This window comes from Labeo rohita, unplaced genomic scaffold, assembly GCF_022985175.1.
Source record: "Labeo rohita strain BAU-BD-2019 unplaced genomic scaffold, IGBB_LRoh.1.0 scaffold_1785, whole genome shotgun sequence".
In the NCBI taxonomy this organism is placed as follows: domain Eukaryota; kingdom Metazoa; phylum Chordata; class Actinopteri; order Cypriniformes; family Cyprinidae; genus Labeo; species Labeo rohita.
Window position 1 is genome coordinate 1 of NW_026127984.1, and position 14,241 is coordinate 14,241.

Below are 14,241 nucleotides of genomic sequence, written 5' to 3' on the forward strand. Positions count from 1 at the left end.
GTCTTCACAGGCCCAGTGCAGGTGCTCGCAGGGGAGGCCAGCATTGGCAGAGGTGGCGTATACACTACCAGTCAAAAGTTTTTGAACACTAAAATTATTATTATTATTATTTTTAAAGAAATCTCTTCTGCTCACCAAGCCTGCATTTATTTGATCCAAAATACAGCAAAAGCAGGAACATTCAGAAATATCTTTACTATTTAAAATAACTGCTTTTTATTTGAATATATTTTAAAGTGAAATTTATTCCTGTGAATAATCAAAGCAGAATTTTCAGCTTCATTACTTCAGTCTTCAGTGTCACATGATCCTTCAGAAATAACATATGCTGATTTGCTGCTCAAGAAATTTTCAGCTTCATGTCTGACTTATTATTATTATTATTATTTTAAACAGTTGAGTACATTTTTTCAAGGATTCTTTGATGAATAGAAAGATCCAGATATTTATTTATTTATTTATTTATTTAACTTTTATTTATCAAAAATGCTGATCAACATATTTATAATTAGGGCTGCACAATTAATTGGATTTCTAATCATGATTATAGTTACAGATGCCACAATTATGTAATTGTTCAAAACGCACAATTACCAAAAATAATAATAATAAAAAAAAAAAAAAAATCCACTATTCTACTTTAAGATGTGTGTGTGAGAGAGTGTGTGTGTGTGTATTTTTACTACAGGTTATCTTAATTTTTCAATTTTTACTTTTTTTTTTTGAAAGAAACTATATATAAATAAAAATGTGTAATGCAGTTGCTTAAAAAAATGGTATAAAGCTATTCCAAACATTACTAAATGAAAATTGTGATAATCTTAATTAATAATGGCAAATACAGTTTCAAGGGAATAATTGACAATTATGATTTTTTTCATAATTGCCGATCCCAATTTATAATGTTCTATTTAGATACTGTTCTTTTGAACTTTCTCTTCATCAAAGAAAACAGAAAAAAATGCTACTCAGCTGTTTATAATAATAATAATAATAATAATAATTACTATTATTATTATTATTATTATTATTATTATTATAAATGTTTCTCAAGCAGAAAATCAGCATATTGGAATTATTTCTATCATGTGACACTGAAGACTGGAGTAATGATGCTGAAAATGCAGCTTTGAAATCACAGGAACAAAATACAATTTCAAAATAGATTCATATGGAAAGGAGTTATTTTAAATAGTAAAAATATTTCAATATTTTGATGTTTTTGCTGTATCAAATAAATGCAGGCTTGGTGAGCAGAAGAAACTTCTTTAAAAAAAAAAAAAAAAAAAAAATCTTACTGTCCAAAACCTTTTAAATGGCAGTCTATGTAGTTCCTACATAGAGGGAAAAAAAGATTTAATTATTTTCTGCATTCTGAAAATTTCTAACAACATTTGCATGTTCATCAAAAATTTACCTGTTGCTGAATAATGCTCCACATGGGAACCACAAGATGAGAACAGCGAGGGCAGTGGTGTCTGTTGAACAAGTTGAACATTTAATTTTATTTGTAAGGTAACAGTGTTTCTGCAGGATTTATGAAGGTAAATTTAAGACTTTTTTTGAGACCAAGTAAAACAAATTTGAGGAACAAATGAGGAAAAACACAAATATGTTACTTAAATGTAAATGCCTAGAGAGTATTAACTTCAGTTTAAAAATACAACTTCCAAAATATATTCATATTTTTTTAATTCATTTACAAAAAAAAATAAATAAATAAATAAATAAATAAATAAAAATAAAAATCACTGAAACACTCTGATCCCAAACACCAGAATATGGAAATATCTTTTACTGTAGCTTCTTTTCCAGTGCAAATGCCTTACGATTCTTAAATCAAGATGCATTTACAGGAGATACAAAATGACATGAAATACAGTCTTGTTTGCAGTAAGTTTATGATTAAGAGAAGAACTAATCTCTGCCACTTGGCCAAAAGTCACCTTAATTTAAAACGAAGTTTTGATAACTAATTGGCAAATATTTCTTCTTGTTTTAAGTATGGACTCATTTAATTTTATTACATTTGTCAATACTTTTTACATTTGCTATATATCTGATATATAAAAAAAAAAGTATCTTGACTGAAATATGATTTGATATTTGTATTGGAAAACAAGACAAAATTCAGAGGAAGAGATTACTTTCTGCTCTGATTTAAGTCTATTTTAAGGCATTAATTAATTTGTGAAAAAAAAAAAAAAAAAAAGGAAAAACCCTAGAAAAAGGAATTTTGTGCATGATGTTGTTAATGTGTCAAAATATTTACCTGTATCTGTCTGAGGATCTGCATGGGTACCATAAAAAGATGAGGGCACAAGCAGTGTAGAAATAGTGGTCTCTACAAGAACAACAAAATAACATTACAAAAAAGCAATAATTCTATTACACACACATATAAACATTCATTCATTTATTTATTTATATATATATATATATATATATATATATATATATATAACAACAGTGAAGGTAAACTTACTAACTTAGTAGTAATCCTGCTGTTTTTGGCAGATTGATTTTCATTTACAATTTAATACTGAACATATATAAATATATAATGTCCATACGGTAACAACAATGGTAAATGTTGTTGTGATTCTAGTACTAAAAACCCATAGCTAAATTAGGGTTACTATAGAAAACCATGGTTTGAAAACATTTTTAAACTGTGGAATGCATGAAATCTTATTACAAAAATGAAAATAATTGTCACACCCATTCATAATTTAGCTTCTAATCAACAGATGACGTGTTAATGATGACAGACAATACACATAAACGTAACTACAGCTAAGTTCATTCAGTTATTTTATAAGTTAGTAAACAAATTAACCTACGATGAACTATAGTAAACAAACCCCGACAGGGTAAATTTGGAAACGAACAAGTTTACTATTGCAATTTCAGCATTAACGGTAACAAAACGTAAACTGATGTCACATAAAGTATCTTACCTTTGATCGATGCGCTGAGAAGGCGTTGAATTAAACAAACGAGTCAGATCTCCGCTGTGTGTTTTCATTCTCGAGAACTATGGGATGAAGATGGCGACTTCAAATTTCCCGGGGTGGCGAAACACGGAAGTGCGCCAAAAGGGCGTTAGTGGCCGAGAGTATATTGCATCCGTAGTGTTTTAGCACTACCATTGAAAATGAATGGGAAACGGTTTAGGGCCGTTTAGCAAAATTATTCAGTGTGCCGATTGTAATATGCATTTATTGTCAGAATTATGTTTTAGATAAATATTTGCTAACCCGCCGAAAAAGTGCTCCAAAGCATTTTTACTGCAGCCAGAGGTCGCAGAAGGAGCTCCGTTCGACCTCGGCCGAGCCAAAAAATGCGTTGGCCGGGAATCGAACCCGGGTCAACTGCTTGGAAGGCAGCTATGCTCACCACTATACCACCAACGCAGGCGGCGGACGCCGGCTTTGGCGGTCAGAAAAGAACGCTTTGCGCACGAGTCACCCATAGGGGCCAAAGGGGCCTACATCGAACACTTCACTTATAGATAACTAAAGACCGATCTGTCTCCTTCCGTTCATAGCAAAAGCACTCGAACGAGTCGTTTTTAACCAGGTATCACTATTTCTCTCACAGAACAGTTCATTGGATGCTAACCAGTCAGGTTTCAGGAGTGGCCACTCAACTGAAACTGCACTACTGTCAGTCACCACCACCACCTACAGCTCAACCTGGCAAAGACTGAGCTCCTTGTTTTCCCTGCCGCTCCGACTCTACAGCATGACTTCACCATCCATTTAGCTTCATCAACAATTACCCCATCAAGATCTGCCAGAAATCTTGGTATGATCTTTGATGACCAGCTGACTTTCAAAGACCGTATAGCTAAAACCGCTCGATCTTGCAGGTCTGCATTACACAACATCAGAAAGATCAGGCCCTTTCTAACAGAGCAGGCCACACAACTTCTTGTCCAGGCCCTGGTCATCTCTAGGCTGGACTACTGCAATGCTCTCCTAGCCGGTCTTCCTTCACGCACAATCAAACCTCTACAAATGATTCAGAATGCAGCAGCACGACTGGTCTTCAACGAGCCCAAAAGGGCCCATGTCACACCTCTCTTTATCACCCTGCACTGGCTCCCGGTTGCGGCTCGCATCAAATTCAAGTCACTGATGCTTGCTTATAGAACAGCCACAGGCTCAGCGCCCGCCTTTCTCCACGCACTGCTACCAATCTACACTCCCTCCAGAACTCTGAGATCCGCCAGTGAGCGACGCATTGTACCATCACAAAGAGGCACAAAATCACTTTCCAGAACATTCTCTTACCCCGGTTCTGGCTGGCGGAATGATCTTCCCACCGCTATCCGGAATGCCAACTCCCTAACAACTTTCAAGCGACTGCTGAAAACTCATCTCTTTCGAAACTATTTGACTTAAAAAAAACAAACAAACAAGCTTTATTCTACTCTTTTCCCTTTCTAGCTTGTACTTATCTGAACAATGCCTGTCTTATGGTACTATGAGCACTTCCTAAGTCGCTTTGGATAAAAGCTTCTGCTAAACGAACAAACGTAAAACGTAATGTAAACGGCTGCAAGCCAAATTTACTCTGCTCTTGACACCCCAGTGTAGCTCTGCTGTGAGCAGAGCCCCCAAAAATACAAGTCACTCGCAAAGGTTCCCCTCCACGGAAATCTTTAGTAAAAGGCGAAAGATTTATGCGTTGATGAAGAGAAACTCGAGCTGTGTCCCCACTGCCTTGGGCCTGTGCGCTCCCCGTGGTAAACCGCTATGCTCACCAAGGGTGACCTAAGCATCAGTGACTTGAATTTGATGCGAGCCGCAACCGGGAGCCAGTGCAGGGTGATAAAGAGAGGTGTGACATGGGCCCTTTTGGGCTCGTTGAAGACCAGTCGTGCTGCTGCATTCTGAATCATTTGTAGAGGTTTGATTGTGCGTGAAGGAAGACCGGCTAGGAGAGCATTGCAGTAGTCCAGCCTAGAGATGACCAGGGCCTGGACAAGAAGTTGTGTGGCCTGCTCTGTTAGAAAGGGCCTGATCTTTCTGATGTTGTGTAATGCAGACCTGCAAGATCGAGCGGTTTTAGCTATACGGTCTTTGAAAGTCAGCTGGTCATCAAAGATCATACCAAGATTTCTGGCAGATCTTGATGGGGTAATTGTTGATGAAGCTAAATGGATGGTGAAGTCATGCTGTAGAGTCGGAGCGGCAGGGAAAACAAGGAGCTCAGTCTTTGCCAGGTTGAGCTGTAGGTGGTGGTGGTGACTGACAGTAGTGCAGTTTCAGTTGAGTGGCCACTCCTGAAACCTGACTGGTTAGCATCCAATGAACTGTTCTGTGAGAGAAATAGTGATACCTGGTTAAAAACGACTCGTTCGAGTGCTTTTGCTATGAACGGAACGGAAGGAGACAGATCGTCTTTAGTTATCTATAAGTGAAGTGTTCGATGTAGGCCCCTTTGGCCCCTATGGGTGACTCGTGCGCTTCGAGCGTTCTTTTCTGACCGCCAAAGCCGGCGTCCGCCGCCTGCGTTGGTGGTATAGTGGTGAGCATAGCTGCCTTCCAAGCAGTTGACCCGGGTTCGATTCCCGGCCAACGCATTTCCTTTGGCTCCGGCCGAGGTCGAAGCGGAGCTCCTTCTGCGACCTCTGGCTGCACCAAAAACTTTTGAGCCGTTTAAAGAGCCAGGTCTCCCCGTCGGGGAATCGAACCCCGGTCTTCCGCGTGACAGGCGGAGATACTGTCCACTATACTAACGAGGAGTCGTGCACGCTGGCTCTCTCCCCGAGCCGACGTGACATTACCGACATTGCGAAACGAATAGCCCCTACCGCATAAAATGCAAGGTCGACCCGTCATGAGCTGAAGTCTCTCAACATTTGGGATGCTACACATCACAGGGGGTCATGGTTTGGACTCCTTCATTTTATTATTGTTTGTTCGGTTTTGCTTTCACTTCTCAGACGGGGGCATGAAAAAAGAGATGCCACTGCCTTGATTGGGCTTGTGATTACTTGGGCGATGGAAGGGACTTTTGTAACTTTTACTCCTCCCGTTTGGAGCGAGGGGCGCCACGAAAATCGGGTGTCGGCACCCTAGGTCACCCTTGGTGAGCATAGCGGTTTACCACGGGGAGCGCACAGGCCCAAGGCAGTGGGGACACAGCTCGAGTTTCTCTTCATCGACGCATAAATCTTTCGCCTTTTACTAAAGATTTCCGTGGAGGGGAACCTTTGCGAGTGACTTGTATTTTTGGGGGCTCTGCTCACAGCAGAGCTACACTGGGGTGTCAAGAGCAGAGTAAATTTGGCTTGCAGCCGTTTACATTACGTTTTACGTTTGTTCGTTTAGCAGAAGCTTTTATCCAAAGCGACTTAGGAAGTGCTCATAGTACCATAAGACAGGCATTGTTCAGATAAGTACAAGCTAGAAAGGGAAAAGAGTAGAATAAAGCTTGTTTGTTTGTTTGTTTGTTTGTTTTTTTTAAGTCAAATAGTTTCGAAAGAGATGAGTTTTCAGCAGTCGCTTGAAAGTTGTTAGGGAGTTGGCATTCCGGATAGCGGTGGGAAGATCATTCCACCAGCCAGAACCGGGGTAAGAGAATGTTCTGGAAAGTGATTTTGTGCCTCTTTGTGATGGTACAATGAGGCGTCGCTCACTGGCGGATCTCAGAGTTCTGGAGGGAGTGTAGATTGGTAGCAGTGCGTGGAGAAAGGCGGGCGCTGAGCCTGTGGCTGTTCTATAAGCAAGCATCAGTGACTTGAATTTGATGCGAGCCGCAACCGGGAGCCAGTGCAGGGTGATAAAGAGAGGTGTGACATGGGCCCTTTTGGGCTCGTTGAAGACCAGTCGTGCTGCTGCATTCTGAATCATTTGTAGAGGTTTGATTGTGCGTGAAGGAAGACCGGCTAGGAGAGCATTGCAGTAGTCCAGCCTAGAGATGACCAGGGCCTGGACAAGAAGTTGTGTGGCCTGCTCTGTTAGAAAGGGCCTGATCTTTCTGATGTTGTGTAATGCAGACCTGCAAGATCGAGCGGTTTTAGCTATACGGTCTTTGAAAGTCAGCTGGTCATCAAAGATCATACCAAGATTTCTGGCAGATCTTGATGGGGTAATTGTTGATGAAGCTAAATGGATGGTGAAGTCATGCTGTAGAGTCGGAGCGGCAGGGAAAACAAGGAGCTCAGTCTTTGCCAGGTTGAGCTGTAGGTGGTGGTGGTGACTGACAGTAGTGCAGTTTCAGTTGAGTGGCCACTCCTGAAACCTGACTGGTTAGCATCCAATGAACTGTTCTGTGAGAGAAATAGTGATACCTGGTTAAAAACGACTCGTTCGAGTGCTTTTGCTATGAACGGAAGGAGACAGATCGGTCTTTAGTTATCTATAAGTGAAGTGTTCGATGTAGGCCCCTTTGGCCCCTATGGGTGACTCGTGCGCTTCGAGCGTTCTTTTCTGACCGCCAAAGCCGGCGTCCGCCGCCTGCGTTGGTGGTATAGTGAGAGAGCACTGCCTTGAGTTGACCCGGACCCGATTCCCCGGCCAACGCATTTCCTTTGGCTTTTACTCCGAGGTTTGAGCGAGCGGAGCTCCTTCTGCGACCTCTGGCTGCACCAAAAACTTTTGGACGAGCCGTTCGGCGGCAGCAAAGAGCCAGGTCTCCCCGTCGGGAATCGAACCCCGGTCTTCCGCGTGACAGGCGGGACACTGTCCACTTTACTAACGACGAGTCGTGCACGCTGGCTCTCTTACCCGAGCCGACGTGACATTACCGACATTGCGAAACGAATAGCCCCTACCGCATAAAATGCAAGGTCGACCCGTCATGAGCTGAAGTCTCTCAACATTTGGGATGCTACACATCACAGGGGGTCATGGTTTGGACTCCTTCATTTTATTATTGTTTGTTCGGTTTTGCTTTCACTTCTCAGACGGGGGCATGAAAAAGAGATGCCACTGCCTTGATTGGGCTTGTTTATTACTTGGGCGATGGAAGGGACTTTTACTCAAAGCGTTTGGAGGAAGGGCTCATAGTACCATAAGACCCTTGGCATTGTTCAGATAAGTACAAGCTAGAAAGGGCATTGTTCAGATAAGTACAAAGAGTAGAATAAAGCTTGTTTGTTTGTTTTTTTTTTTTTAAATAGTTTCGAAAGAGATGAGTTTTCAGCAGTCGCTTGAAGCTACACTGGGGTGTTAAGAGCAGAGTTTTGGCATTCCGGATAGCGGTTTTACGTTTGTTCGAAGATCATTCCACCAGCCAGGAAGTGCGGGTACCATAAGACAGGCATTGTTCAGAAAGTGATTTTGAAAGCCTCTTTGTGATGGTACAATGAATTGTTTTTGTTGTTTTTTTTTTTTTTTCAAATAGTTTCGGAGAGTTTTCAGCAGCAGTCGCTTGAAAGTTGTTAGGGAGTTGGCATTCCGGATAGCGGTGGGAAGATCATTCCACCAGCCAGAACCGGGGTAGAATGTTCTGGAAAGTGATTTTGTGCCTCTTTGTGATGGTACAATGAGGCGGGCGCTCAGAGTTCTGGAGGGAGTGTAGATTGGTAGCAGTGCGTGGAGCAAGGCGGGCGCTGAGCTTGTGGCTGTTCTATAAGCAAGCATCAGTGACTTGAATTTGATGCGAGCCGCAACCGGGAGCCAGTGCAGGGTGATAAAGAGAGGTGTGACATGGGCCCTTTTGGGCTCGTTGAAGACCAGTCGTGCTGCTGCATTCTGAATCATTTGTAGAGGTTTGATTGTGCGTGAAGGAAGACCGGCTAGAGAGAGCATTGCAGTAGTCCAGCCTAGAGATGACCAGGGCCTGGACAAGAAGTTGTGTGGCCTGCTCTGTTAGAAAGGGCCTGATCTTTCTGATGTTGTGTAATGCAGACCTGCAAGATCGAGCGGTTTTAGCTATACGGTCTTTGAAAGTCAGCTGGTCATCAAAGATCATACCAAGATTTCTGGCAGATCTTGATGGGGTAATTGTTGATGAAGCTAAATGGATGGTGAAGTCATGCTGTAGAGCTCGGAGCGGCAGGGAAAACAAGGAGCTCAGTCTTTGCCAGGTTGAGCTGTAGGTGGTGGTGGTGACTGACAGTGGTGCAGTTTCAGTTCAGTTGAGTGGCCACTCCTGAAACCTGACTGGTTAGCATCCAATGAACTGTTCTGTGAGAGAAATAGTGATACCTGGTTAAAAACGACTCGTTCGAGTGCTTTTGCTATGAACGGAAGGAGACAGATCGGTCTTTAGTTATCTATAAGTGAAGTGTTCGATGTAGGCCCCTTTGGCCCCTATGGGTGACTCGTGCGCTTCGAGCGTTCTTTTTGACCGCCAAAGCCAAAGTCCGCCGCCTGCGCGGTGGTGGTATAGTGGTGAGCATAGCTGCCTTCCAAGCAGTTGACCCGGGTTCGATTCCCGGCCAACGCATTTCCTTTGGCTCCGGCCGAGGTCGAAGCGGAGCTCCTTCTGCGACCTCTGGCTGCACCAAAAACTTTTGGACGAGCCGTTCGGCGGCAGCAAAGAGCCAGGTCTCCCCGTCGGGAATCGAACCCCGGTCTTCCGCGTGACAGGCGGAGATAGATACTCCACTATACTAACGAGGAGTCGTGCACGCTGGCTCTCTCCCGAGCCGACGTGACATTACCGACATTGCGAAAAACGAAGCCCCCCTATAAAATGCAATGCAAGGTCGTCATGAGCTGAAGTCTCTCAACATTTGGGATGCTACACATCACAGGGGGTCATGGTTTGGACTCCTTCATTTTATTATTGTTTGTTCGGTTTTGCTTTCACTTCTCAGACGGGGGCATGAAAAAAGAGATGCCACTGCCTTGATTGGGCTTGTGATTACTTGGGCGATGGAAGGGACTTTTGTAACTTTTACTCCTCCCGTTTGGAGCGAGGGGCGCCACGAAAATCGGGTGTCGGCACCCTAGGTCACCCTTGGTGAGCATAGCGGTTTACCACGGGGAGCGCACAGGCCCAAGGCAGTGGGGACACAGCTCGAGTTTCTCTTCATCGAATCTTCTTTCGCCTAAAGATTTCCGTGGAGGGGAACCTTTGCGAGTGACTTGTATTTTTTGGGCTCTGCTCTCTGCTCAGAGCAGACTGGGGTGTCAAGAGCAGAGTAAATTTGGCTTTGCAGCCGCATTACGTTTTTTACGTTTGTTCGTTTAGCAGAAGCTTTTATCCAAAGCGACTTAGGAAGTGCTCATAGTACCATAAGACAGGCATTGTTCAGATAAGTACAAGCTAGAAAGGGAAAAGAGTAGAATAAAGCTTGTTTGTTTGTTTGTTTTTTGTTTAAGTCAAATAGTTTTTGAAAGAGAAGCTTTTCAGTTTTCAGCAGTTTGTTGTTAGTTTGTTGGCATTCCGGATAGCGGTGGGAAGATCATTCCAGCCAGCCAGAACCGTTAGGGGCATTCCGGAGAGAAGATCATTCCACCAGTTCTGGAAAGTGATTTTGTGCCTCTTTGTGATGGTACAATGAGGCGTCGCTCACTGGCGGATCTCAGAGTTCTGGAGGGAGTGTAGATTGGTAGCAGTGCGTGGAGAAAGGCGGGCGCTGAGCCTGTGGCTGTTCTATAAGCAAGCATCAGTGACTTGAATTTGATGCGAGCCGCAACCGGGAGCCAGTGCAGGGTGATAAAGAGAGGTGTGACATGGGCCCTTTTGGGCTCGTTGAAGACCAGTCGTGCTGCTGCATTCTGAATCATTTGTAGAGGTTTGATTGTGCGTGAAGGAAGACCGGCTAGGCTAGAGCATTGCAGTAGTCCAGCCTAGAGATGACCAGGGCCTGGACAAGAAGTTGTGTGGCCTGCTCTGTTAGAAAGGGCCTGATCTTTCTGATGTTGTGTAATGCAGACCTGCAAGATCGAGCGGTTTTAGCTATACGGTCTTTGAAAGTCAGCTGGTCATCAAAGATCATACCAAGATTTCTGGCAGATCTTGATGGGGTAATTGTTGATGAAGCTAAATGGATGGTGAAGTCATGCTGTAGAGTCGGAGCGGCAGGGAAAACAAGGAGCTCAGTCTTTGCCAGGTTGAGCTGTAGGTGGTGGTGGTGACTGACAGTAGTGCAGTTTCAGTTGAGTGGCCACTCCTGAAACCTGACTGGTTAGCATCCAATGAACTGTTCTGTGAGAGAAATAGTGATACCTGGTTAAAAACGACTCGTTCGAGTGCTTTTGCTATGAACGGAAGGAGACAGATCGGTCTTTAGTTATCTATAAGTTTAAGTGTATCGATGTAGGCCCCTTTGGCCCCTATGGGTGACTCGTGCGCTTCGAGCGTTCTTTTCTGACCGCCAAAGCCGGCGTCCGCCGCCTGCGTTGGTGGTATAGTGGTGGTGAGTGGTGCTGCCTTCCAAGCAGTTGACCCGGGTTCGATTCCCGGCCAACGCATTTCCTTTGGCTCCGGCCGAGGTCGAAGCGGAGCTCCTTCTGCGACCTCTGGCTGCACCAAAAACTTTTGGACTTTTGGCCGCCGTCGTTCGGCGGCAGCAAAGAGCCAGGTCTCCCCGGGGAATCGAACCCCGGTCTTCCGCGTGACAGGCGGAGATACTGTCCACTATACTAACGAGGAGTCGTGCACGCTGGCTCTCTCCCCGAGCCGACGTGACATTACCGACATTGCGAAACGAATAGCCCCTACCGCATAAAATGCAAGGTCGACCCGTCATGAGCTGAAGTCTCTCAACATTTGGGATGCTACACATCACAGGGGGTCATGGTTTGGACTCCTTCATTTTATTATTGTTTGTTCGGTTTTGCTTTCACTTCTCAGACGGGGGGGCATGAAAAAGAGATGCCACTGCCTTGATTGGGCTTGTGATTACTTGGGCGATGGAAGGGACTTTTGTAACTTTTACTCCTCCCGTTTGGAGCGAGGGGCGCCACGAAAATCGGGTGTCGGCACCCTAGGTCACCCTTGGTGAGCATAGCGGTTTACCACGGGGAGCGCACAGGCCCAAGGCAGTGGGGACACAGCTCGAGTTTCTCTTCATCACGCATAAATCTCTTTCGCCTTTTACTAAAGATTTCCGTGGAGGGGAACCTTTGCGAGTGACTTGTATTTTTGGGGGCTCTGCTCACAGCAGAGCTACACTGGGGTGTCAAGAGCAGAGTAAATTTGGCTTGCAGCCGTTTACATTACGTTTTTTACACGTTTGTTCGTTTAGCAGAAGCTTTTATCCAAAGCGACTTAGGAAGTGCTCATAGTACCATAAGACAGGCATTGTTCAGATAAGTACAAGCTAGAAAGGGAAAAGAGTAGAATAAAGAATGTTTGTTTGTTTGTTTTTTGTTTGTTTGTTCAAATAGTTTCGAAAGAGATGAGTTTTCAGCAGTCGCTTGAAAGTTGTTAGGGAGTTGGCATTCCGGATAGCGGTGGGAAGATCATTCCACCAGCCAGAACCGGGGCCAAGAGAATGTTCTGGAAAGTGATTTTGTGCCTCTTTGTGATGGTACAATGATGCGTCGCTGGTACTGGCGGATCTCTGGCGGATCTGGAGTTCTGGAGGGGTAGATTGGTAGCAGTGCGTGGAGAAAGGCGGGCGCTGAGCCTGTGGCTGTTCTATAAGCAAGCATCAGTGACTTGAATTTGATGCGAGCCGCAACCGGGAGCCAGTGCAGGGTGATAAAGAGAGGTGTGACATGGGCCCTTTTGGGCTCGTTGAAGACCAGTCGTGCTGCTGCATTCTGAATCATTTGTAGAGGTTTGATTGTGCGTGAAGGAAGACCGGCTAGGAGAGCATTGCAGTAGTCCAGCCTAGAGATGACCAGGGCCTGGACAAGAAGTTGTGTGGCCTGCTCTGTTAGAAAGGGCCTGATCTTTCTGATGTTGTGTAATGCAGACCTGCAAGATCGAGCGGTTTTAGCTATACGGTCTTTGAAAGTCAGCTGGTCATCAAAGATCATACCAAGATTTCTGGCAGATCTTGATGGGGTAATTGTTGATGAAGCTAAATGGATGGTGAAGTCATGCTGTAGAGTCGGAGCGGCAGGGCGGCAGGGAAAACAAGGAGCTCAGCTTTGCCAGGTTGAGCTGTAGGTGGTGGTGGTGACTGACAGTAGTGCAGTTTCAGTTGAGTGGCCACTCCTGAAACCTGACTGGTTAGCATCCAATGAACTGTTCTGTGAGAGAAATAGTGATACCTGGTTAAAAACGACTCGTTCGAGTGCTTTTGCTATGAACGGAAGGAGACAGATCGGTCTTTAGTTATCTATAAGTCTCTCAACATTTGGGATGCTACACATCACAGTGAGACTGCCTTGATTGGGCTTGTGATTAGTGAATGAAAATCGGGTGTTCTGCACCCTAGGTGGTGAAAACTGACTTGTGACACAGTGGTTTTAAATCTTTCGACTAAAGATTTCCAAGTGAGACTGTTCTGTGTTGTTGAGTTGGCCGCCGGTGAACTTCGCCCCTTTTTTGTGCTGGGTGCCTGGTTAAAAACGACTCGTTCGAGTGCTTTTGCTATGAACGGAAGGAGACAGATCGGTCTTTAGTTATCTATAAGTGAAGTGTTCGATGTAGGCCCCTTTGGCCCCTATGGGTGACTCGTGCGCTTCGAGCGTTCTTTTCTGACCGCCAAAGCCGGCGTCCGCCGCCTGCGTTGGTGGTATAGTGGTGAGCATAGCTGCCTTCCAAGCAGTTGACCCGGGTTCGATTCCCGGCCAACGCATTTCCTTTGGCTCCGGCCGAGGTCGAAGCGGAGCTCCTTCTGCGACCTCTGGCTGCACCAAAAACTTTTGGACGAGCCGTTCGGCGGCAGCAAAGAGCCAGGTCTCCCCGTCGGGGAATCGAACCCCGGTCTTCCGCGTGACAGGCGGAGATACTGTCCACTATACTAACGAGGAGTCGTGCACGCTGGCTCTCTCCCCGAGCCGACGTGACATTACCGACATTGCGAAACGAATAGCCCCTACCGCATAAAATGCAAGGTCGACCCGTCATGAGCTGAAGTCTCTCAACATTTGGGATGCTACACATCACAGGGGGTCATGGTTTGGACTCCTTCATTTTATTATTGTTTGTTCGGTTTTGCTTTCACTTCTCAGACGGGGGCATGAAAAAAGAGATGCCACTGCCTTGATTGGGCTTGTGATTACTTGGGCGATGGAAGGGACTTTTGTAACTTTTACTCCTCCCGTTTGGAGCGAGGGGCGCCACGAAAATCGGGTGTCGGCACCCTAGGTCACCCTTGGTGAGCATAGCGGTTTACCACGGGGAGCGCACAGGCCCAAGGCAGTGGGGACA

General features: G+C 45.0%; 10 non-coding genes across 10 annotated transcripts; 6 read left to right on the forward strand and 4 right to left on the reverse strand.

Annotated features, from left to right (window-relative positions):
• Positions 1–3,344: 3,344 nt before the first annotated feature.
• On the reverse strand, positions 3,345–3,416 carry trnag-ucc (transfer RNA glycine (anticodon UCC)). The gene has a single exon. It is a non-coding gene; the product is annotated as a tRNA-Gly (tRNA).
• Positions 3,417–4,602: 1,186 nt separating this feature from the next.
• Positions 4,603–4,718, reverse strand: LOC127158915 (U5 spliceosomal RNA). The gene has a single exon (XR_007826310.1). It is a non-coding gene; the product is annotated as a U5 spliceosomal RNA (small nuclear RNA).
• Positions 4,719–5,521: 803 nt separating this feature from the next.
• Positions 5,522–5,593, forward strand: trnag-ucc (transfer RNA glycine (anticodon UCC)). Its single transcript has one exon. It is a non-coding gene; the product is annotated as a tRNA-Gly (tRNA).
• A 90-nt stretch (positions 5,594–5,683) lies between these two features.
• On the reverse strand, positions 5,684–5,755 carry trnad-guc (transfer RNA aspartic acid (anticodon GUC)). Its single transcript has one exon. It is a non-coding gene; the product is annotated as a tRNA-Asp (tRNA).
• Positions 5,756–6,155: 400 nt separating this feature from the next.
• Positions 6,156–6,271, forward strand: LOC127158916 (U5 spliceosomal RNA). Its single transcript, XR_007826311.1, has one exon. It is a non-coding gene; the product is annotated as a U5 spliceosomal RNA (small nuclear RNA).
• Positions 6,272–9,336: 3,065 nt separating this feature from the next.
• trnag-ucc (transfer RNA glycine (anticodon UCC)) lies at positions 9,337–9,408 on the forward strand. The gene has a single exon. It is a non-coding gene; the product is annotated as a tRNA-Gly (tRNA).
• A 1,901-nt stretch (positions 9,409–11,309) lies between these two features.
• On the forward strand, positions 11,310–11,384 carry trnag-ucc (transfer RNA glycine (anticodon UCC)). The gene has a single exon. It is a non-coding gene; the product is annotated as a tRNA-Gly (tRNA).
• Positions 11,385–11,966: 582 nt separating this feature from the next.
• On the forward strand, positions 11,967–12,083 carry LOC127158917 (U5 spliceosomal RNA). Its single transcript, XR_007826312.1, has one exon. It is a non-coding gene; the product is annotated as a U5 spliceosomal RNA (small nuclear RNA).
• Positions 12,084–13,594: 1,511 nt separating this feature from the next.
• Positions 13,595–13,666, forward strand: trnag-ucc (transfer RNA glycine (anticodon UCC)). Its single transcript has one exon. It is a non-coding gene; the product is annotated as a tRNA-Gly (tRNA).
• Positions 13,667–13,769: 103 nt separating this feature from the next.
• Positions 13,770–13,841, reverse strand: trnad-guc (transfer RNA aspartic acid (anticodon GUC)). Its single transcript has one exon. It is a non-coding gene; the product is annotated as a tRNA-Asp (tRNA).
• Between the last annotated feature and the right edge of the window lie 400 nt (positions 13,842–14,241).